This window comes from Eufriesea mexicana, unplaced genomic scaffold (genome assembly GCF_001483705.2).
Source record: "Eufriesea mexicana isolate 0111107269 unplaced genomic scaffold, ASM148370v2 scaffold294, whole genome shotgun sequence".
Taxonomy (NCBI): Eukaryota; Metazoa; Arthropoda; class Insecta; order Hymenoptera; family Apidae; genus Eufriesea; species Eufriesea mexicana.
Genome location: NW_016908489.1, coordinates 618227 through 640813, shown reverse-complemented (window position 1 = coordinate 640813; position 22587 = coordinate 618227). Strand labels below are relative to the sequence as shown.

The 22587-nt window shown below is 55.0% G+C and overlaps 1 protein-coding gene across 1 annotated transcript in view; it reads left to right on the top strand.

Annotated features, from left to right (window-relative positions):
- Positions 1 to 22587, top strand: part of Lmpt (four and a half LIM domains protein limpet) — a 52299-nt gene that overhangs the window by 5565 nt on the left and 24147 nt on the right.

The following is a 22587-nucleotide window of genomic DNA, read 5'->3' as shown; positions in this document are numbered from 1 at the left end:
TTAGCCGCGCACCGTCTAATGCATTCCATCGATCGTCGAGTTCCTCTAATCGGGATATCGGGTTGCTTGTCCGGAATAATTATCCCGTTCCATTAGCCGGAGGACGCGAAACGCGTAACTCTCGCGCTCTCCGATTATCATCGATCCAGGGGAAAGTCGCTGGAAGTCGGTTTAAAGATGGAAAATCGAACTGGCCGAGCGATTAACGAGTCGTCGGATCGACAGGAAGCAGACGAGAAATCCGCGTGATCGATCGGCCAGACGGAACGGTGCCAGAGTCGTTGGCCAAAAGGCTCCGCGACGTATCCATTATCCCGAGCGTAACTGAGCAGCGGTGAAATTACCGGTTGGTAATTATCCCTGGTGATTTACGGGCCAGCAATGCGGTAATAACGAATTAATTGGCCGGCAGCAGGGCAGAGAACCGATGCTCCTGGCAGCATCGCGGTGCCCCGGAGAGAGAAAGGTGTAGGACACGGCGTCGTGCTCGACTGCGTTTAGAACCGCGCAGATGGATTCACAGTTATACCACCTATAGTCGCCCGAATCCGTCCATAACGGTCAGAGATTGCCTGGATTTATCGCCACCGGCTCTCCCCATTACCATTTCGTTCCCCTTCGCCTGGGATGCTCGCGGTGGTCCGCAGGGCCCGTGGCACGGGAGCAAAATCTCGCGCGGATGTAAGAGGAACGAGGAAGCGGACCGACGTGTCCCTGGTTTCTTTTCTCCCCTCGAGAAGGCGAATTTCTGCTCGTTAGCCGGGGAAAACAAGGCCGGACGTTCGCTAGGAACGCGGTTACGATTATTCCGGCACCAGTCATAGCTCGTTTCAAAAATAAATCGTTGACACGCGCGAACGAAGACGCTCGTCGTCGCGTCCGATTCGGCCGCGATAAATTTAGATAATTAATTCGCCTCCCTTCGAGCGTGTCGTTGCTCGATCTCTCGCGGTCTCGCCTCGTCTACGATTTCCATTCGCGAACGGAGAAACGTTGCGAAACGGATTTCTGTGCCGGACGACGCAGTTTCGACCTACATTTCCCTCGGTATTTCGTTCGCGGGTCGAGAGATAGCGGCGGATAGCGAGTTTGGAAAAGAGAGAAAAATAAGTAGAATTCGCCGAATCTCGGCGAAAGTGGCGTAACGCGACTATTTTCGGACGCGCGTGTCGGGAAAAGTTGCCGCGATGACGAGGGAGGAAAAGCGCGGCCGATCAAGGAGGACTGGACGCTTTTACTTGTTGCGTGTGTCCGCCGATTTATCAATCGGAAGGCGCGGCCGCGACGGTGTTACAGATCGGCGTTTCTAAGCTTACGAAACAACGGAGACGTCGTCCCGCTTTCACTTAAATCCAATAAAACGCGGCGACAGTCGGTTCCAGACGGCAGAGCCGTAACGGGGATCAGGCCGTGTCGTGCCTTTAATTTTACACGCTGCACTCCGCTCGTTACGAATTCATTTCCATCAAAGTTTACGCGCTCGACCGCGCCTCCGTTTACCGAGCCAGCGCGCGCGCGTATTTCCAGCGCCTACGCCCGTGGACGTCGATAATTTACGCAATAAAGGCGAGCGGATACGCGACGGATACGCGTCCACGAGTAGACGTATTTTCGACCGTCGTTGGCGAAACGAAATCGGCCACGCATAGGCGTCGATAACGCGCCGGTCGAGCGTTCGACTCTAATCGATTTACGAGCGCACGCCGCGGCACTCGACGCGAAATACGCTTCTGATTTACGCGCGAGCGGAACCGGGATAATCTAGCACGCGGCCGTTTATCTCTCTCTCTCTCTCTCTCTCTCTCTCCTTGATTCTCCTGCGGGAAACGCCGAGCACGTGCTCGTATTTATAGGTTTATCATGGCGAGCGGGAAGCTTGGAATCGGGGAACTCGCGATTCGTGGTCGACTTAATTCGCGGCCGAGTTGCGCGGAGACGATAAGCGTTACTGCTCGCTGGTTAAATTACGCTGACTTAGGCGGATTTTACGAGCGCATCGCTGCATCTAAACGATCCGTGGCACGGCGAGACCACGTGGCCGTACTTGTGGATCGACTATTTTGCAAACATCGGCGATGTAGCGTTACAGCGGAGCTAGGCTAACGTTGCTCAACCGTACGCCTGGTTAGACCTAGACCAGACCTTGCATACCTTAGATCCGGCGCAATCCGGGCTTACGATTAGCGCAGGCCACGCTCGATACGGTCTAGACTAGACTCGCGGAGCGTGGGCGGAGCAAAGCCCTCGAGTTGTGGAACGAGCGGATTAGCATAGATTCTAGCACTGCCTCGATGGATCGCGTTAATTCCTTACCGCGGCTCGCAGCCTCGCAGTCCTTAGAGATCAAGGTTCCCTCGTCTGCCGCTTTTTCCGCCTTAATTTTCACGCGCCTCGCCGTTTCCGTTCGCCGTTATTCTCCCGTCTTCCTCCCAATCGTCGCGATCCGCCGGAGACAAGCGCGGGAACGAAGGAGACGGTTGAAATTGACGCGTGAAAATCAAAGTTTCGCGTTTGGCAGGTTTACGCGCGCGGGCTGGAGGAAAGACGCGTCCACTGGCTCGCATTCCGTCGAGCCGCTTTATCGCGGTAAATTTGCCGAGTAGCTCTCTTCCGTGGAGCGGAGAATCGGGGAACGGTCCGGAGTAGAACCGGTAGCCGTGGCTGGCTGGTGTTCGATCGGGCAGCAATTGCTCGAAACTCGAGTCACGCAGGCTCCCGGCACACCGACGCCGATCCGCGTGTGCGTCCTCGCGCACCAGAAGCCGTGAGTCATTGGCGAGCTCGCTCGCTAGCTCGCTTGCATCGCGTCTCGCCTCTTTCTGGCAGCTCCAACACGCCGCGCGTGCACGTGCTTCGCCGACATGCGCCAGTGTAGGGCCGGCGAGCACCGCACGAGTTCGTTTTCGCCTTTTGACCGCGACCGTCGCGTTTCCTCGGCACCTGTCCAGTCCACGTCGCGTCCACCACGCTCCGTCGTCCGTCCGCGTCGCGACGCCCGACCGCGCGCGTCCTCTCGCGTCCTCTCGCGTCCTCTCGACGTCGTCGCATCGCCGTTGCGTAACCTATCCGGCCGAGTGCGAGTGCGTGGGACGATTAGAAGCTGCGAGAGGTCCGGGATCAGTGCGTGTACCTGTTGCGCGACTCGTTCGTTTGCTGCAACTCTGCTCGCACGACGCAGAGTAGTGCGTTCTCCCAGTGGTGATTCCAGTCCGTTTGATTTACCACCCTGTGTGCCGGTGCTCGCCTCGATGCACCGAGATCGTCGCGCGAGCGCGTGGGAGCTGCCTCTCGATACCTGTTCTCGCGACTGCTCCACCGGCGCATAGGTAAAATGGAATCGCAGCGACACCCATCGCGGCACCTCGTCGTATTAATTTCGATCGCGAACTAGCTTACGCGACCAGTGGCTTTCATCGATTCTGCACCGAGCACAGCTGGGGCACCTGTTGCTCCGGTTCACCGCGAAACTGTTGCGCGCCATGCCGAAAAGCTCCATCGCCAACTTGTTTTTCGGCAAATTCCGCGACGCGAGATTAATTAACGCGCGTCAGAGCTCTCTCGAGAAATCTACCCCTCGCGATAACTTCCGGCGGGAGTTTTGGACCTCCGAGAACGAACGATCGTTTTACCTCGATTCCCTGCGTTGTCGTAAACGTCGTCGAGGTTTGCTATCGTGGGTCCGCCAGGTCTGCTAAAATCGCGCGAGATGGAAGGACCGTGCGTCGTAAAAAGAGATTACGCGGAAAGTGGAGGATATCCCTCGGAATCGCCGTGTTTCTTTTACTCCGTGGACTCGGAGAGTCAGGTTTTCGCGGAGTTACGACAGTCCGTCACCTCGGTGAGCCTGCTTTTAATTGTTAATTTTAGACAGATTTTAGGATGCGTGTCCGTTGTTTCTGGCAGCGGGTCGTCTGAGAGCGGAATCGTTAACGATTCTCCCTAGGGTCGACGACAGACCCTACGCGCACGCGCGGTGTCGCAACCGGCGTAGCTTACACGCGTCTATTTTTATGTAATATTTTGAATTATCCCGACGGAGAGGAGGCGAGACTCGGAATACCGGCGGCCTACACGGCACAGGTTTGCTATGCAGGTCTAGTTATTTTCAGCTGGAAACACGGCGGGTGATTAAAATTCCCGTGTCAACTTCGTGCGGTGTAGCAACCGGTATTCTTCTCACGAACTTGGACGATCATCTCTCGAGTGGGACGAGCAAACGTCCGCGGTTTAGCGAAAAGTATCACGAGGACAGTCGGTGGACGAGCGGGGAATGTCGAAAGATCGACCGGGGGGAAAAGAATAATCGTTCGGCAAGGCGATTGTCCCGCGGAATCGCGGTGAGTCGCGTTCGGCCGCGGAGCCGCGTCTGGAATTGGCGTAACCGCGGCTTCTCCATTTGCATGCTGGAATATCGAATGACGAAACGCAGAAAGTCACCGGTGCTCGTTTCTTTTCGTCTCGCGAGATTTAAGACTGCCTATCGCGCGCCGATGCGGCCACTCGCGCGGCCCGAGCGTCTATTTTAAATCGGCCCACCTATCGCGTTTTTAAACGCTCTAAACGCTGATTTACAACCGGCACCCACCTCCCGCTGCCGTTCCCGCTTCCGAAAACACGATAAAAGCCTATTTTCGGTCCGCCCGATACGTCGTCCCTGGCCTTTTCAAAGTAGCTGACGGTTAAGTACCTGCTACCTCGAGGCCTCGGTTGCCGTTTCAGCCAGGATCTTCCCGGATGAACGCGTCGTCATCCGTCAACTCCGCGATTGACAGGGTAGAGGAGAAGATTCGACTTATTTTCGGAGGCTTGCACGATCGCGGAGTATTCCGCTGGTACCCGAGACCCGCCTCAGACGCAAGGTCGAGGAGAGCCGCGATTGAGCTTCAGGGATACGTTATCGACGGTTATTCCGTTGATTCCTCGCGATAAACGAATAAACAGTTTGGTTTACGAGAGGTAGCAAGGCTCGGTCTTTGAAGTCGACGCGTTTTCGCTTTGATCGCCGCGACGCTCGCCGAGAAACTCGCGGAAGGCGTTGATCGAGTCGCGCGACGTTCCTCCCGCGATTCCCGCGCGGTTTTGGGATTCCGCCAATCGAACAGCGCCCTCTGCGCTCGATCCTTCGATCGGAGATTCGGCTGTCATTGTGAACGCGATAATCGTCCGGACGATGATTACGCGCGACGACGCGCAGGTGCCACGCCGCGCGTGTGGGTCTCTGACGAGATGTCGGTCACCCACGCGTGCCTGCAGTGAGATCACCTTTATACTTCGACTTTCTTACTCACGGCTGCCTCGCAGTGTCGTCCGTTTGACCGAAAAGCAGCGGGTTTTGTCCGCTCCGAGTCGCTCGCCGGCCAAAAACGATCGTCTACGTATCCAGCCACGCATTCCTCTCTCTCTCTCTCTCTCTCTCTGACATCATCGCCCGAAGTTCCTGGAGTCGCAGCTGTGGACAGGATGCGCCCAGCTTTTCCGGATACCCGATAGGGCGTTTATTGAATCGTCCTTGCCGCAATGTCGCTCCGCGTCTGCCCGCTAATTTGCGCGAGTCTCTTCGCCCGTTCGCGCTACTGCTACGCGGGTCTCAAACCCACGAGCCTCGGGAATTACGTTATTCTCGGCGAACGAGAAGTTAATCGCGTCGATTACTCCAAGCCTCGACTATCCGCGAGCGATCGCGCCTACGACTTGACAGGGACCAGCAACCGAGACTTTTTCACGGGCAACGTGGAACATTCCGATCCTCGTTTCGGACACGCGAGGCTGACACGAAGGCAGGAGGATCGGTGACAATGACAAGCCCATGGCAACGGGTCCCGGTGACTTTAATGCCCGAATTGATTTACAGCGTTTGCTAGCCGAGACGAGACGGCCCCGGATAAAAGGGACCGAATCGCGCGAGGGAGCCATAATCGCTGTCATTTCTCGACGCCTTCGTGGCAGGATATATCGCAGCTTTTACGCGTTTACGCTCGTTAGAAAGCCGTCTCGGCGCGCGTAATTCGAGCGCTGCGAGGAAAGGGTAGCCAGTGACATTTCTGCTAAATATCGCGAGCACCCTAGCCTAGCTGTTTTACCGCGGCTCGTGGCGAATCACTTAGCGGGACGGCTATAAGCCGTTGGACAAACAGATCGCGACACGAAACGCTTTTCCCAAGGACCTTTCCGATCGCGTCGCGGTTTTCAGCCGGCGCGACGTCATCCACGCTGGCACGACGGGGTCGCGGTGTCACGAACGCGACGTCGAATCGCGCCGGGGCACGCCGGAGTTGGCACCGGATCCGCTGTCAAAGCGAAAAAACGCGTGTCACGTCGCGTCCGCGAATATTTATTTATGAGAATCCGCGACGCCGACGCGCGGAACGATCACGCGACATTCTATGTGTGTCAAAGCTCTATATTTAATATTCCGCGAGCCACCACCGGCCGGAGCTGCGGCACGCGGCCCGGCTATTTATTTGACTTAACCGCCTGTAAAGTACCGAGAAATTTATCCACTATAAACCGGCAATAACTCCGACGCTGGTAAACACTTCGATAATTCAACCGACTATCTCCGACTGCTTAAAACAAACCACTAAATCCCAAAGATCGATCGAGCAACCGGCCGCGTATCAAATGCAAAACGAGATCGGTGATAATCGTTAACCTGTCATCCGAGTGTTATACGATGGTAACAGTTTCCGACTCTCTCTCCGATTCCATCGCTCGAAAGTAACTATACTACTCTGATCGGAAAGTTCGTGGAATCATCTATTTTCTGTCATCTCGTTGACCCCTTGCCGTGACGGGCCCTCCCGTGAAACGAAGCGCCATGTCAAAGATGGAAACATTATGCGTGCGCAGTCTTTAGAATTCGGGGCTGTTACGGTAAACATTCAATAGCGAAGCAAACTCTACATTCCAGCGATGTGGGGGCGATCCCTTCCCCCAATGTTCTCTCTTTTGTCACGCGGTCTTTTGTCACCAGTCTTCTGAAGACGACTTTCGACCTGCGAGGCCCTGAACAGTTCGGTTCTAACCATTCGCCGCCTGTTAAATAAACATCTCCGCGGTTCTTTCACCGACTAATAACTCTTCCTTCCGTAATAACCCCTTTAACAGGGGTCAAGAGAACTCGATTTTCCCCTATATTCGACTTTTCTTTATTTCCAAAGATAAAATAAAAACTGTCGAGCTCGTTGACCCTTCCGCTGTGACAGGCCTCGCCGTGGAGTCCCTCCCGTGAAACGAAGCACTTTGCCAAATGTGGAAACATTATTAGTGCGCAGTCTTTGGCATTCGGGACCAAGAGAACTCGATTTTTCCCCATATTCGACTTTTCTTTCTCTCCAAAGATAAAATAAAAACTGTCAAACGAAGAGAACATTTGGACGATATTAAAATCGTAAAGCGGAAACGACGGCTGTCCTGCGCAACGTTTCGCATGCAAATTTCTATCACCATTCGGAAGAAAATCGAATAGCCGAATTTTGTTGATGTAATTCTACGAACTTTTCGAACGGAATAGTATGTTCGTCGAGTTCTCCGAGAAATATAATTAACTCGAAGGTGTGTCGTTCGGCTTGGAAACGTCATTTCCATTCGACTCGCGTCACCGAGCGACAATGTGGTATGGTAAACGAGGTGCAACGCGTGTCTAATGCACGAGTGTCTCTGTCAACGCGACACGGACCCAATTTTCGCTGGACATTTAGCGAAACTTGGTATTCTTACGAGCCAGTGCTCGCTCTGTTGTCCCAGGTACTACTGCAACGATGTTGGCAGATGTTAGATGTTAGCTTGTCACTGCCACTGTCAATGTCCAAACGAACCTGGTCCAACTCACGGAGAAATCAACCGAGCACGAGACTCTGTTGTCAGCCATAGGAGAACGTCCCGAGGAGGTATAGCGCGTTCGACAAAAGAAGGCACAGAGTGTTTACATCCTCACGGCTGTTTAACTCTAGCGACACTCCCATCGTCGCAGGCAGTGACCGCTATTGGCCGAGGATGATCGGTCAGCGAGTTAATCAGTCGTGAGGATGTAAACACCCCGTGCCTCCTTTTCTCGCACGCGCAATACTCTAAGGGACTATTGAATACGAACGCGTCATTCAATCATTGTTCTCCACGGCCTTTATGCCACTCGCTCTTTCGCACCCAGTGGCAAGCACCAAAGTGCAAGGCCAATACCCACTGGGTCCCAAGGGCACCGTCGTGGAGGTGAGGTGAGCCAACTCCTCCGAAATTTACCTCACCTATGGGACTATCGGTAACATCGGATTCATCGTGGTTTCTGACCGAACACCAAAGTCGGAACCCACGCCAAACTTCGCCCTCATTTTCGCCGGACAGAGCAACCGCTGGATATAGCTGCAGTTACTAATCACGAAAATTACGTTTCAATTAGCCAAAGCGAAGAAAACAGGCGTCTATTACGCCGACGATAAACCACGGAGCAAACACGGCCGTCGGAATCTGTAACCAGCTTAATCCGTTTTAATTTTTATTTCAACACGGCAGTTATCGCTGGTGCCACGACTTGCAAGTTTCAGAGAAAAACTGCTGGCAATTTTAACTGGATTACGAGAGGCTTAAATTTAGCGCGCAGTACTTAGCTCGGTGTTGTAGTCCTCCGATGAGAGATCTTCGCGAGACTATACCGATTACCGGGTCTCGCCGCGCGAAGGTGACTACTCCGCGTTGCAGGAAAGAAGTCATCTGAGAAACTTATAGGGACCGAATCCCAATCAGCCCAACCATTCTAACGTCATGGCGGAAGTAGAGTAAAAGGCTTCCCTTATCCGTAGAACCGATCCCTTCCCATTAGCCCGGTCATGGAACACCACGTGACAAAGAGAGCGAACAAAGCAACGAGACAAAGTGAGACAGACGCAGAAAATAGATGCAAGAGCGTAGACTCATCCCAAAGCGGAGTAGTGCTTCCAATTCATCGTAAGTTAACTCTGAGATAACGTTTCTTTCGCGGATATCTTACGCCTACGTTAACGTATCGCGTTGTCGAACTTGGAGATAGTGGTTTCGGGAGTGTCACAGAAGAGTGGGTATCACTAACGAGAGTATAGGCGGTGCAAGTGGAATACCCCTGTTGCCCCGCAACCGAACGAGATGACTTCTTTCCAGCAACGCAGAGTACGCATGGGACCCCTGGTCAGTAGGCCCAAGATCAACCATATCGCGTTTCTCTTCGAGTCGTTGCCAATGGGAATACCGAGTGCCGTTTTACCGTAGTCTTTCTCGTCTCTGGATTTCCCTACAATGAGTCTTTTATAAGTCTCGTATAAATCTTCGCTGCCTCTATCGAGGATCCGGTACGTCAGAGCGGGGACCAATATTCTCTTTACACAGAAACGCGATCGTTTCTTCGAATAGATCGCTGGCAAATATTTACACCCAGGATCTATGCAATATGCCCAGAAGGGACTATTGCGGGATCCAACACGGATCTCGCGTATTACGTGACCTAGCTATCAGCCTCCCGGATTAAAGACACGTTTGTCTATCTCTGATGGAGAAAGAGGAAACGGAGCTATAAATACTTCTCGCGATTACGCAACAAACGATTCGGTTTGCAAAAATGTCACGCTATTAACCCTCTGCACTCGAGCATTTTTTGGCTAAAGAATCGCAGGAGCTCGAAGATCTTCTGCCATAAAGCTGACGATATTTTTTGGAGCAGTAAATAAGAATTCGTATAATAATTACCGCATAGAATTATTTGATTTCGATATCTCGCACACGGTTACATTATCTTAAATTTGACATATTAACGAGTATCGATCTTGGAAATTTGATCAAACGGCGACCGAATGGCGCCCCTCGAGTGCGAAGGATTAATTAATATCGATCTTCGAAGTTTTATCGAATTCCAAAGGGTTCGAATTCGAGTGCAGACGGTCAATTGTTCGTTGCACCACGATAATAAATCGTCGTCGAATAATCCCGAAACTCTTTTCACCGCTGGAACGTGAGAATACGTGCGTGGTAAAAGATAGATCATTAGTCACGGGTTAAAAATAGCCGCGATAAAAAATCATATGCACCGCGATAAATGCTAGCACGTAGCGTAATATTAATAAGAAACGACGCGTTTCGTCTTGGACGAACCAGCTGAATTTCTCACCGTCCTAAATCGGCCGAGTCGCGGATGCAGCGGACCGGCAATTGCAGTTTCGCTAAACGCGACGTCCAGTGAGACGTTGAGTTACATCTGTGCCGCGATCGCGCAACAGGCGAGATGCAATCGTCGGCGAGTAAAGAGCGTTTACTCTCGCGCCGGGATGATATCTGCTCGGCGGATCGTAGCCGCGTTCTCCTACGACTAGCCGCGTACACGCGTAAGCGTAATCACGCGTCGTCGTCGTATGGGAATGCGCGACGCGTGGGCGAGGAAAGCACGCGAGGGATTAGAATTCCTGGCGAAAGCTTGTTCTCCTCGGTTTACACGGCTCTCCTGCGAGCGCGCGATCCGCTTTCCGCGCGGACCAACCGTGTGGGGAATTTCATTTTTGCCCCCGCCAGTCCGGCGAGCCCGAGTCTAATCCTCGTCGATGATCTCGTTAGTCGGGGATAAATTTGCGATTGGAAAAATCGAGCGAGATGCTCGGCTAATGCCGCGGTTGCGACAGCGCGCGTGAAGTAATACCCTCGGCAGACGCGGATAAATTATTCCGATGGAATAAATCGAAAGACAGCCGAGCGACGTGCCGCGTAGGCGTTCATTCGCTGTCCGATAATGTTCTCCACATACCGATTGCGACACTCGTCAGCGTCGATTGTTTTCCTCGCGACACTCTCCAAATCTATTCTCGTTATCGGGCCTATTGTCAGCCTCGCGGAACCGGGCGCGAGCTGATAAACACGCGTCAAGCACTTCTCCGGCGAAGTCTGGAATTGTTGAAAAATTCCGAAACAAAAATTCCCGGGCGTTGCCTCTCCCGCGCTCTATCTTGCTGGGAAAAACGCAGCGTCGTACTGTGTGGGTTGGAGAACGGGAGAAAGGGGACCACTGGAGTCCGAGAAGCCCTTGCCGAAAGCGGTCGTTCCAGCTGCGAGGAAGCGATGAACGGGAGCATTATACTCCGGGACAGCGATAAATCATGGAGCGCGTAAAGCCGAGCTGCTCCGCGCGATCAGCTGGCATTGACAGCGCACGAGCACGGGCGCGCAGGGAAGGGTGGAAGCTCGGGTGTAGAAGGCAGAAGAAGCTCGACGATTTCGATCCGCGTTAACGGCCGCGGCGGTTAGCGAGCAGTGCGTTTATCCCTGCCTTCTCCGCCGGACGTGCGTGCGCCTTGCGGTGCGTGAGTGCGCGTAATATCGCTCGTTTCGCTCCTCGGGCTCAGCCTCGCTCGTTCTCCAGGCCGATCGAGCCGCGCTAAATTTAGAGTATGATCGACCGGTTGTTCGCGCTATCGGAACAAATAACTCGGCGATAAAGCGATTGGCGCGGCTGGAGAACAGGCCGAGAGCTGTCAAATTTCCTCGTTTCGCTCGCCGCCGCCCCTCCGCTGCGAGATCCGCGCCGGGAACAACGAGTCCTCGTCTCGATCTTCGCAGTTTCTTTTCGTCGCGCTAGTCCGGCGGAGGATCGGTCGCGAGTCGCGTCGCGATTCCACGTGGCGAGCACGTGCGACGTCCTCGCGCGCCAGTATACACACGCGGGAGACGAGGATGGGCGCCAAGTGGGAGAGCTCGAGCTACGCTCGCGTCTTCGGGAAGGAGGACCCTCCTTGTCACGACGATCGGTGAGTCCAATCGGCCGCTTTCCCCGCGAATCCCGAGAGATTCGCAGGTTCCGCGAATGCCAACGGCGATTACGTGCACGCGAGACGCGCGGAGCAGTTCGTCGAAAAAGATGGAACGAGCGGCGTGTCCGCCTCGTGTCGCGTTCCGACTCGTAAATCCCTTGGCAGCCGGCCATCTCCGTAATGGAGCGAGTCTCCCTTCGCGGGTACCGCGAGGAATAAACGCGACAGGACGCCCGCGATCGACCACCGTCTCCAACCCCTTCTTCGATTTCCGTCCACCCCACGGGATCCAGTGTCTCGAGAGGTGGGCAAACCGGCTGTCGCGGAATTCCCGTGCCATCCGGCGTCGCGAAGCTCGATAATTCGATTAGAGGAGTCTCGGCTGTAGGGATTCCACGTGTCCGAGAAACCCGTCAGGTATCGCTGTTCCCGGGACGCGACTTCCCAATTAGAGACTTAGCGTTTTTCAGCCGGGCCTCGCGGTCGAGCAAAGCGATGGATCATCGTCTCGAAGTATGCGTATTACATCTGCCCTCGCGGTAAGCCGCTTACGCGCTCGTAGTCGAGGCTGAAAAACTCGCGGCTAAACTGGCAAGCCGGGTAGGCGAAAACCGGAAAAATTTTTCCCGCCGATGCAAACAGAAATAATGGCGAGATAAAGCGCTTTCGAGAATCCGATTGTATGCAAATGCGCGTTAAACGTCCTTTCAGCGTGGCCCGCTTCAAGGGACGACGGCGACGCTTCACCGGACCCGAAGATAACGAGGTTATTCGTCCGTGATAATCCTTATCGACGAGGACACACACCGCTGGCATCGCGGTTTCTCGCCTCGACTCAGTGCCGTCGCGAGTACTCCGCGAATCGCACGCTCGCGGGTGAAATTTCCCTCGCGGAAGGAAAGACACGAGCGTTTTTCTCTCGTCTCCCGATCGACGATCGATGACCGGGCGTAAATAGCCGGCGATAAGATCTTCGGACTCCGGATAGAATTTACGAGGGAGCGGGAGGAGGGGGCACGATTAGAGGCGAAGCTCGCGCGATTGCAGCTGCCAGACGCGCGCAGAGTCAAAGTCCGACTCAATGTCGAGCAACAAGGTTCTCCCGTTAATTGCCCAATAGCAGTCGTTTCGATTCGCGTACGTGCCGCGTTCGATCCCGATTAGAAGAGGCTTTCGTAGTTCCCGACACGACTATGGCTACCGTTTAATCGCGACTCGGTGATTCACGCGTCGAGACGCACTCGCGCACCGTCTGCTACGAGCCGGACGACGCGTTTCAACCTGGGTATTAACCTTTTGAACGTACCCCCGGCCAGCTGGACCGGGCGGAGAAGTCCGGGGATCGAGATCCAGCGGGATTTCGAGGGGATTACGCGCCGGTAGTGGAACGGAGCGCGAGCGTGTAACTGGGACGCGGACACGCTCGGGAGTACGGTACCTCGGCGACCTCCGATGCGCGGGGAGCGGTGTGGGAGAAAAACGGAGTTTCATCTGCGAACGTAGAAACGATCGGCAGCGATGACGCGAACCGACGCACGATTCGAAACAAAAGCGTTCGTAATGGAAACTATCGAGCGAAGGTCGCAATGGCCGCTGTCGAGGCTGTTCTCGAGCGGAACGCGACGAGCCGCGACGAGCTGGAGGACGACCGGCCAGTCGAAAGTCGCGCGCGGATCGACGTGCAAGTTCCTTTAAGCCCGAACCCGCTCGAGAGTTCACGCGTGGACGATGCTCGAGACGGGAGAGACGCTCGCACCGGTAGATTCCATAACCGCATTAAGTTAATTCGATTTGTCGACCAGGGGGATCCAATGAGACTTCGTTCAGCCGACTGGCCTCATTCGGCCGCGTTCGGTTTCAGTGTTGTCGCAGCCGAAGGTCGAGCCACCTCGTGATTCACCGAAAGCTTCTCACCGATTATACGCTCTTATCTCGACCCGTCGTTGCGTTTGTTTTCGGAAGGGACGATAAGCCGGCGACTGCACGAGGATCGGGGGCCGGTTTATTAGCCAGTGATACGCCCGTCTCTGCCGATCGATAGTCGTCGCTTCGTGTGCCGCGAGTGCTCCAACCATGGTCTGGGACGACGGCCTGTCCGTGAAGGAGCTCACGGAGATGCGGAAGAAAACGCCGCGATTCCCCTCGAGAGAACGGAATTTCGCGATGAGAAGACGAGGAATACAGAGAAACTTCCCTCTGGGCCTGGCCAGTGCATCCCCGCTCCCGGGCCCGCCGCCACCCGACGTCCAGGAGGAATGCGTTCGCTGCACCTACGATCGATCCTGCGACCATGACGTTTGCACGCTGTAAGGGCTCGGGATTTCCTCGAGAAATCTCTTTTAAACGCTAGATTACGTAACGTAGACGTGTCGCCGATATTCTCGGAAAGCCTCGCGAATTTCCACGTTTCTCGCAAAACGATCGAATTTCGTGATACCCTCGAGGAAGACCACGCGCGGGACCAAGGTATCGCGGCTGATTCTGCGGATCCGTCCCCCCGACTCGAAAACTTGGACAGCTACCCGGAAATTTCTACTCGCGATGCTCTTCGCGAGCTTCCAGGCAATACATAGAAGATTTCCTTTTGTCGGACGACTGCGAATCAGGCCGATGCTCGCGCGCGTGACACGAACGATTTAGTCGTTCGTGCGTCAATGTCGCTTAATCTTGGCGAGGCAATTTACGTTTCGTTGAGAACAGACGAGACGGAATTTAGCAATTTCCGTTTAAATTTACCGCGACTGGTAGCCGCGAGCTGCAGCTACAAATTCGACCGACGTTGCCTTTTTCATCCATCTGCGAACGCAAAATTTCGCAATCGCGGATTACGCGTATTTCGAGCCGGTGTTTCTCCGAAACGGCTCACCGTTGCGAGTTGCGCAACGCGAATTATTCACAGGCGACACTGCCAAATCATCCTCGAACCTGTCCAATATCGACGCGAGCATCGCTATATTTTTGCTATATTTTTCCTCGCGAGATGAAACGCGCGAGTGTTCGAGGAAACGATTATTCTCGCGGAAGCTGAGACAGAGCATCGCGTCAAAGGATCGGAGGTTTCTCGACACTTTCGACGAGGCTTCGCGTCTGGGAATTGCTCCGTTAGCGGGAAGTCTGCGCAGTTTCAGGATGTCGCGATCGAGATCGCAAATGGCGGTTTATTGTTTCAAAGTCGTTCGAGGCTTATTCACGGCGAACGTCCTAGAAACCGTGACTAGCCAAAATAAATGAGTACGTCAAATAAATCTCACTCACGTTCGTACCAGAATAAGTTTTCTACTCATTGCCAAGGTGATTCGTTCGGTTCCTATTCCGGGTAGCGTTCGATCTTCGATCGCCTTGGATCTCTCCGTTTCGCGATTTTTCTCCTCGCTCGCGAATCTTCTCCATGATTTCCCATTTCTTATCCTCCTTCTTCTTCTTCTTCTTCTTCTTCTTCTGCTTCGAGACTGGAAGAGAAAGTGAGAGAGAGAGAGAGAGAGAGAGGGGTATAGAAGAAGGTATAGGGAAAAGTGGAAGAGTGGACCCGAGGGACGGAAGCGATTGCCCATAGAGAGGCTTGCGAGGAGCGGGCGAAAATCCAAAAGGGGCGCGTGTGTTTACGACAGGCTGTCTTGCGCGTCCCGACGTCGGACGTCGTCGGGCAAGCATGCCAAAACCTTGTCGGCTTGTGTCATATTTTCGTGGCAAATGTACGCAGCCTCTCGGGGGAGGCTCGCCCGCTCAGATCGCGCTCTATTACCGGTCCTCCTCTTACGTAAGCGCGAGAAACGAAATACTGGCCGTGACAGATCCTCCAGTTTGCGCGGGAAATGCGGTATGAATTCTCGGCGCGTTCACCTCGCCGGTCCACGCGGCGCGTTAAATTTACACCTCGAGGAAGGAATCGTGGTCGACCGGTGGGAAATTCGGCGATCCGTGATCGCCATCGACGCCCAGTCGAGATCGCGCGAGAACGTCGGAGAAAATAGACGTCTGGCAAGAGAAATCCTTTCGCCGCCATAGACGCGGTGCGATTTAGGCGAATCTTTTACGACTGGAATCTTCGCGAAACGGAGGCAAGATTTCTCTTCCGCATCGCGGCGAGATTACGCCGCGTAAATAACAACGACGATAATTAAAGTCAGCCTCTCGCGAGGAACGGGGTAATTTTCCTCTGGCGTTCGAGCGCTGCAAACGACAGGGGTTGAACGATTCGTAAAACGCTGGTCCGACTCCGGTACGCGTATCCAGAGCGAAAGGGAAACCTCCACGCGACGTGGTCGATATTTTCCGCTCGTTTCCTCGTATCGGGCGCGAAACAGGCCGCGAGCGGCGATCGAAAGCGCTGACCGCGCGTGGAACAAGCGCGTTAACGAGCCGCGACCAAATGCCACGGCGTCGTCTTACACCGTGATTTACGCGTTTGTACGTTGCTTATCGAGCAATCGCGAGGAAACACCGGGCCGAGCGTTCGTTGCTTTCCGCGCTCGCGGAGCGTGTCGAATGGAGCGCGGCAAATTAGCCGTTTGCATCGGTACTCTGTCGCATAGGGGCGCGCACCGGTTCGTAGATCGGGCGTAGACGATGGCGACGCATGATGGACTTTGGCGGGTTACGCGCAGAGTTGCCGGTGGTCGGTCGGAGGACGAGCGGAGAGGACTGGTAGCGCGCGTAAATCGCGGATCAGCGAGCGGCGCGGCTCGTGCTTCTAATTCCACTCGGTTGCAATCGACGACACAAGGTGGGAGCTTGGTCTGTCTGAGCTTTCGACGACATCCGAGGGATCCGCGTCGCCCGCGCCTGCGCCACCGGGCCGCACTGTTTCACGGGCCACCCGGTATTAACTATAGGTACACACCTACCTACGTCCTCGTCGAATCTCATGGCGCCAGTTTGAAGTACGCTCCTTCTGCGAATGCACTCTGCTACGCGGCACGCGCCGCGCCGTGCGATTTCGAATCTCCCGCGTTCCCGCCACCGCCATCGCGCCTCCCTATCTTCCGTCTTATCGCCGTTGTTCCTATTTTCCCTCCGTCCTTCCCGCTCGCCGCAGAGCCTGCGGAATCGGTGCTGGCTGGAAGACAGTGCAAGACGATTTCGCCGACGATCTCGCCTACGATCTCGCGTTCGACGGAGGCCACGAGTGATGGTGCTGTTGGCGGTGTGTAATAACGGTGCAAGCGCGTAGCGTTCTGTGTACACACGTGCAAGTTGTTACGGTAGGCGATATATATTTTAGCGGAGACGCGGCGGCAGCAACGGAGGTCGGACGGTCTAGACTCGCTGGTAAACGGAAACGACGGGAAGTGCAAGCCGAGATTACCTACTCGTATTTTTATCGCGGTGCTGCTTCTCGTCCGAGGCCGAGATCGAGATGCCGATCGCGAACCGCGCGCCGGCTGCGTCGAGCTCTGCTCCCCCAGTCGATTTCGCTTTCGACGAGGACGCGAGACGCGCGCGAGTCACGATCGAGGGCTCGAAAAACACCGGGCTCGCTGGCGATCCACGATGATAGCCGATAGACGAAACACGCCAACGGGAAGACGAAACAACGCGAAACTGCGTGTTATCCCGCCTGCCGGGCTATTTCCAACGGCCAGCATCGCCGCCGCTTAATATAGCCAACATTTATCCAATTAACAGCCATTAACCGTCCAGCGTCCGATCGCGATAACGACCACACTCTTTTCGCTCAGAGTGCCGACGACGTCCTCGCGCGAGAGCTCGCGGGATCCGATCTTCTACGTGCCCGTCACACCTGTCGCCACCTTTACGCTTTCGTCCGCGTTGCTATATCCTTGCGAATTCTAGCGCGACTTCGCGAGAACCGTGCGATCGTTTCGCAATCGTATAGAGGCGAAGAACGAGATAAACTCGTTATCGGTGAGACGGTTTTATCGAGTGCCTCACGTGGTCGTAGGTAGAGACGAACGATTCCGGTGGACGCGGATCGAGCGATGATTCAGCCGCGTTTTTCCTCGCAAACGACCGACGGACGATCACCGACCGACCGAACGACCGACGAAAATACGCCTCGGTCTCGTTAACGCTTTCCGTTCTTGGCAAACGAATTCGTCAGGGCGCGATTCGACGACTGACTAACAGAACCGACCCCTGCCCTTTCCCGCCCCTGCCACGCTCGTGCGCGCTCGCCATGATTCACCTGTGACGGAATAGCCGGCTTCCAGGTAAAGCCATTTCAGAAATGGAAGAAAGATGCTCGTCGGGCCGTGATTATATCGAGCCATTAACGTCCGATACAGTATACCGTACGCGCGCGTCGAACGTTATTAGCTCCTTCCTCCTCGCTTACGTCAACCCGATCGCGCGCGCTGCAAGCTCGTACGCGGTTCCTCGCTGTCCGGCTGTCTAACGCGTTATTTATACGTCGGAGGTACAAAATGGGCGGCCAGCGATCCAATTCGTGTCGATATGTTGTTACAACCGAGTCTTCCTCGAGACGGTTCCGATCCGGGATAATTGATTAATCGCTCTCCCAACAGAGACCCCTGTCGCGGTGGCTGGCCTTCCCGGTGAGAAATCTGGAATCGAACGAGCACTCGACGTTTCCACGTACGTTTCCGAGGCGAAAAGCGTGGGATCAGCGACGAGTCTCCGCGAGGATTCCCATTCGGTCTCCTCGGAAAGCGAGTGGGTCGATAGCAGCGCGGTCCCTTTCGTCCTTCTTTCTTCCCTACGCTCGTCCCGTTATCTTACACGTTAGATTCGTGCGGATTATCTCGTCGCGACAGCGTATAGCACTCGGATTCTATTAGCTCGTCGCGGAGGGGCACGAGCGTCGAGCGGAAACGCCAACGCGTCCTCAAGGTTTCCTCCAATTATTATCGCAATCGTCATCGATACCTGGCGAAATGTCTAGGCGTGAAAAAGGGATTTCGAGGGCAGATAGATTCCGTCGAGCTCGCAGATACGTCGAAGATCGCGAAGAAGGCTGCGTGTGACTCGTTGTCAAGGATGAGCCAAAGTCGAATGGAAGAGTCCTCGATCGGAGGATTTCGCGAGCAATTCGCGGTCAAAGTCGATGGAGGAGTCCTCGATCGGACGATTTCTCGCGCGAGCGGCACGCGCGGCTAAGCCGGAGGATCATCTTCCCTATAAATAACCGCGCGACTTCGCGAACCGTGGCGATTTCCGCAATGAAAATAAATTCGGGCGCGCGCGCGGGTCTGTCGGTCGGCGTCTAGGCGTAATAATTTTTCCGACGACAGCCGGGCGTTCGTCGATGACGAAACGAATCGTCCTCCATTCGGATGGAATTATAAACTCGCGCGCGAGATTTCTCCGCGAGGGGTAGAGCAGAGAGAGAATGGACTGACGCGAGAGGAGCGTTCGATCATCCGCGCCGCTTTCGGTCGTTTCGCGATTGGTTTTTCTGCCCGGTGAAAGTACCCTGGCGCGTGATTTTCCAGAAATTCCAGAGAGATCATCGCGCGTGCAGACGCGTCGTTTCTCCATCACCGCTCGGCGGAACGGCGATCGTCGCGATGTCTCGGTGACTCATACTCGGGACGAAAGCCCGGTGCACCTGTGTGCGGCAATTACGCGAAGCAGCGGGAAAGCCTTCGCCTGTCTTTAATTAATCATCCTAGACACTGGGCAAACTAGGCGCAAGAGGTGTTGTAGCTGAGGCTAAAAAAGCTCAGAGTCCCGGAGAAGCTGGTACGATGAGGATCGAAGGTGGAGAACGAAACGATTCATCCTGAACGACAAACTTCAGAGGCGTCACACGACGCCGACGTTGCTCTCGAGCTCGGGTCCCAGGATGAGTCCGAAGGGACCGAGCCAGGAGGGCCAGAAGATGGAGGTGAGGGTGAGCTGCGTACCGACGCCTGGCGCCGAGCCTCAGGGGATCAGGGTGAAGATCCCGGAACCCGCCAAGAGACCCACGAGTCCACCGTTTCACGATCCCATGCGCGCCAGGTGTCCCTCCGTGCCAGAGAAGGACCTGTACAGGAAGACGGCGTCGTTGGACCGTCGGGACAGGTACCCGACGCTGTCCGGCGCCGAGATCAAGAGAGGATTGATCCCCGGCGGATATCGGAAGAATCGATTTCCCACCATCTCCGGCGCGGAATTGAAACGAAGCCTCGCCATCGGCAAGTGTCCTCTGAAGGATGGGCTGGATCTCAGCCTGGCACGCTGGCCCGGCATGAAGTGGGCCTGCGTCAGGGTGTTGCATCTGTACTGTAAGGTGTTCGACCAGTTCGAGCTGTTCGAGCTGATAGTTAGGTAATTGACCAGCAAAGTCGGTTTCTGGAAACGAGTTTGCTTCGACTGGATTACGCGGTAAACCTGTTCTATCGGGTTTGGATTTAGCCGGGGTTAGAACGTACCGAATTCAGGTTTTATCGCGACCGGATTCTGCTGAATTCAGCCTTTCGCGACAGCTCCGTTCTTATCCGGTTTATCGCCAGTTTTACTCCTCGTCTTACAGACAAACAGAGAGAGAGAGGGGGAGGGAGAGAGAGAGAGAGAGAGAGCTACGCGTTGGCGCCCTAAGGGATATCCCTTCGAACCAGGCTGTCGCGTCTAACGATGCTACGGTTAATGTTTGCTCCTCCCAGACACGTGCCATCGCGATTGATAGATCGTCCCCGTGCAAAGCCTGTCCCCGACACCTTGGTCGAACAATTCCGAGACGAGGTGTTTACGCGATAAGATCCCGTCCAATTAAAATTCTAGAGGTCCATTAGCGCCGGGGCGTAGCGCAAATATAATTAGCCGGGATTGGCAAGCGGTCGCTATCGGGCCCAATGGGCCGTCGTTGGTCCGTTTCACGGCAGAGAGCAGCTAGAAAGTCGCGCGTCGACGAGCGTTTCACGCAACGCGGTCTTTCGCTTTTGCAGATTTCACGCGTGCACCTTCCCCGGTGACTCGCGAGACGCCGTAGAAATGCAGGCTCCTTCGATCGGAGACGCGCGCAAATCGAATTAGCGTCGTTTAACGAGCCATGCCTCGCGCATCCCTTCGCGCCGCGACGTCAGCCGACGCTGGCAATTATAAACTCGCACCCGGCCGATTCCAGGGCAATTCTACCCGCCGACGTTTCTTCTCTCGCGACGCGGCGTCGCATTAATATAAGTCGAGGTCCCCTTCGAGCTTTACGTTTTTTCCCCACTCCAACAGCGCCGCTTACAAGCGTTACGCGTGTATACCACCCATCGTGGAATGTCGGGACAAATCGCTCGGTTTATATATCGTCCGCGGAATTAATCGCGCGGTATAGTCTCCGGTCGGCGCAAAGCACGCAAATAGCCACGCGTGTGGGACCTCGTAAATTACGGAAATTTTTACGACCACGGTACCCGTTCGATCCGTCCCAACTCCGCGCTTTGATCGCTCTCAGCGAGATTTAATTGCAACGTGACGCGATCGCTCAAATTCAGCCTAATTTTCCACGACTCGCGCGCGGGGGAAAGCGGATCCGTGACACGTTGTACCCCGAAACGAGATACACGGTACAAGTGTACCAAGTTTTACGTGCAAACTTTTCCCCGTTGACGCGTGTCCCGCAGAGTAATGGGACTCGCGATCGAATCGGTGTCAGCGGCCATTGGCACGCGCGAAGGGAAACGAGCGTATCGCTGGAGAACGAGTCGAAACGGCTCTAGGACAGCGGGCCATGAATTCGAATGAATTATGGTCCACATGCGAGTATTACGTTTCACGTTGGCCGAGTTAACGAGGCGTCAACGCTAATTTGCATCCACCCTCCGGTGCCAGGACGCGTCCACGAGACTCGTATAATATCTGGAGAGCGTGGCCGCGAAGCGGGTGGAGATTCGCGTCATCGCGCCCTTCTTAACGAGCACGCCGAAAGGCGAACTCTATATCGCTCAAAGGCTGCTCGCGAGTTACCGCTGGCAAACGAGCTGGCCGCTCTGACATTATGCTCGCGACATTACGGCAAGCGTTCCGCCCGCGTACCCGCGAGGATCGTCCCCGAAAGGTTCCGCGAGCTCGTCCCCGAGCTGAGAGAAGCGGCGCGACCTTTCGCCAGCTCTCGATCCAAGTCGTAGCAATCGCGGTCCACGTTCGCCCCAAGGATTTACGAACCTGTTCGAGGGTCCTCGATCCGCTCGACCAAAATAACGCCAAAATAATGCGAAAATAATGTCAAGCTGCGGTCGAGGTCCCCCCCCCCCCCTGGCCCCTGAAATCGCGCACCTATCCAGCTCGATTTCACGGTGGTACGTTATTAACGCGACCGCCATGACACTGTTAAACGTAACGAGCACGTTCCTCCGCGTCGATCCTCGCGCGTTCCGCTGGTCCCGGATTCTACGGAATTTACGAGCACGGATAAGGGATTTTCTTCGTTCGACTTACCCCGCACGAAAGCTATCGTGACGCGATCGAGGTGGAGGACAGGGAGGCAGCAAGGGTGGTAGAAAAGGGAGGCTCGTATTAGCACCGCGACGACCTTGCGGTTGACATGTCCGGAAGGGTGCGGTTGAGCGGCGATGAATGCCGGCAACGGGGCAAATGCATCCCCTTGATTACACGATCGACGTTCGATCGAGCCATTAGCGTGTGTCGCGTGGGTGCTGGCAGGAGTAGCAATCGCGAGCTTTTGCCACGTTCCTCCGATCTGAAACGCCAAGCGAAACTTTTCCACGAGCATGTAGGAGTACACGCGCTTCGGCAAGTGTCTGAAAAGGAGGAGTTGGAGAGTCGGCCAGGGGACGCGTTTCTTGGTCGCGAAATGGAAGATGGGGGATACGGGGATGGTGTAAAATGGGGACAGCGATGGGGAAATGGCGAACGAGGGGGGAAGAAGGCAGATGTTGAAGCGCTTGGCGTTGGAGCGCAATAAAACTCGATTAGA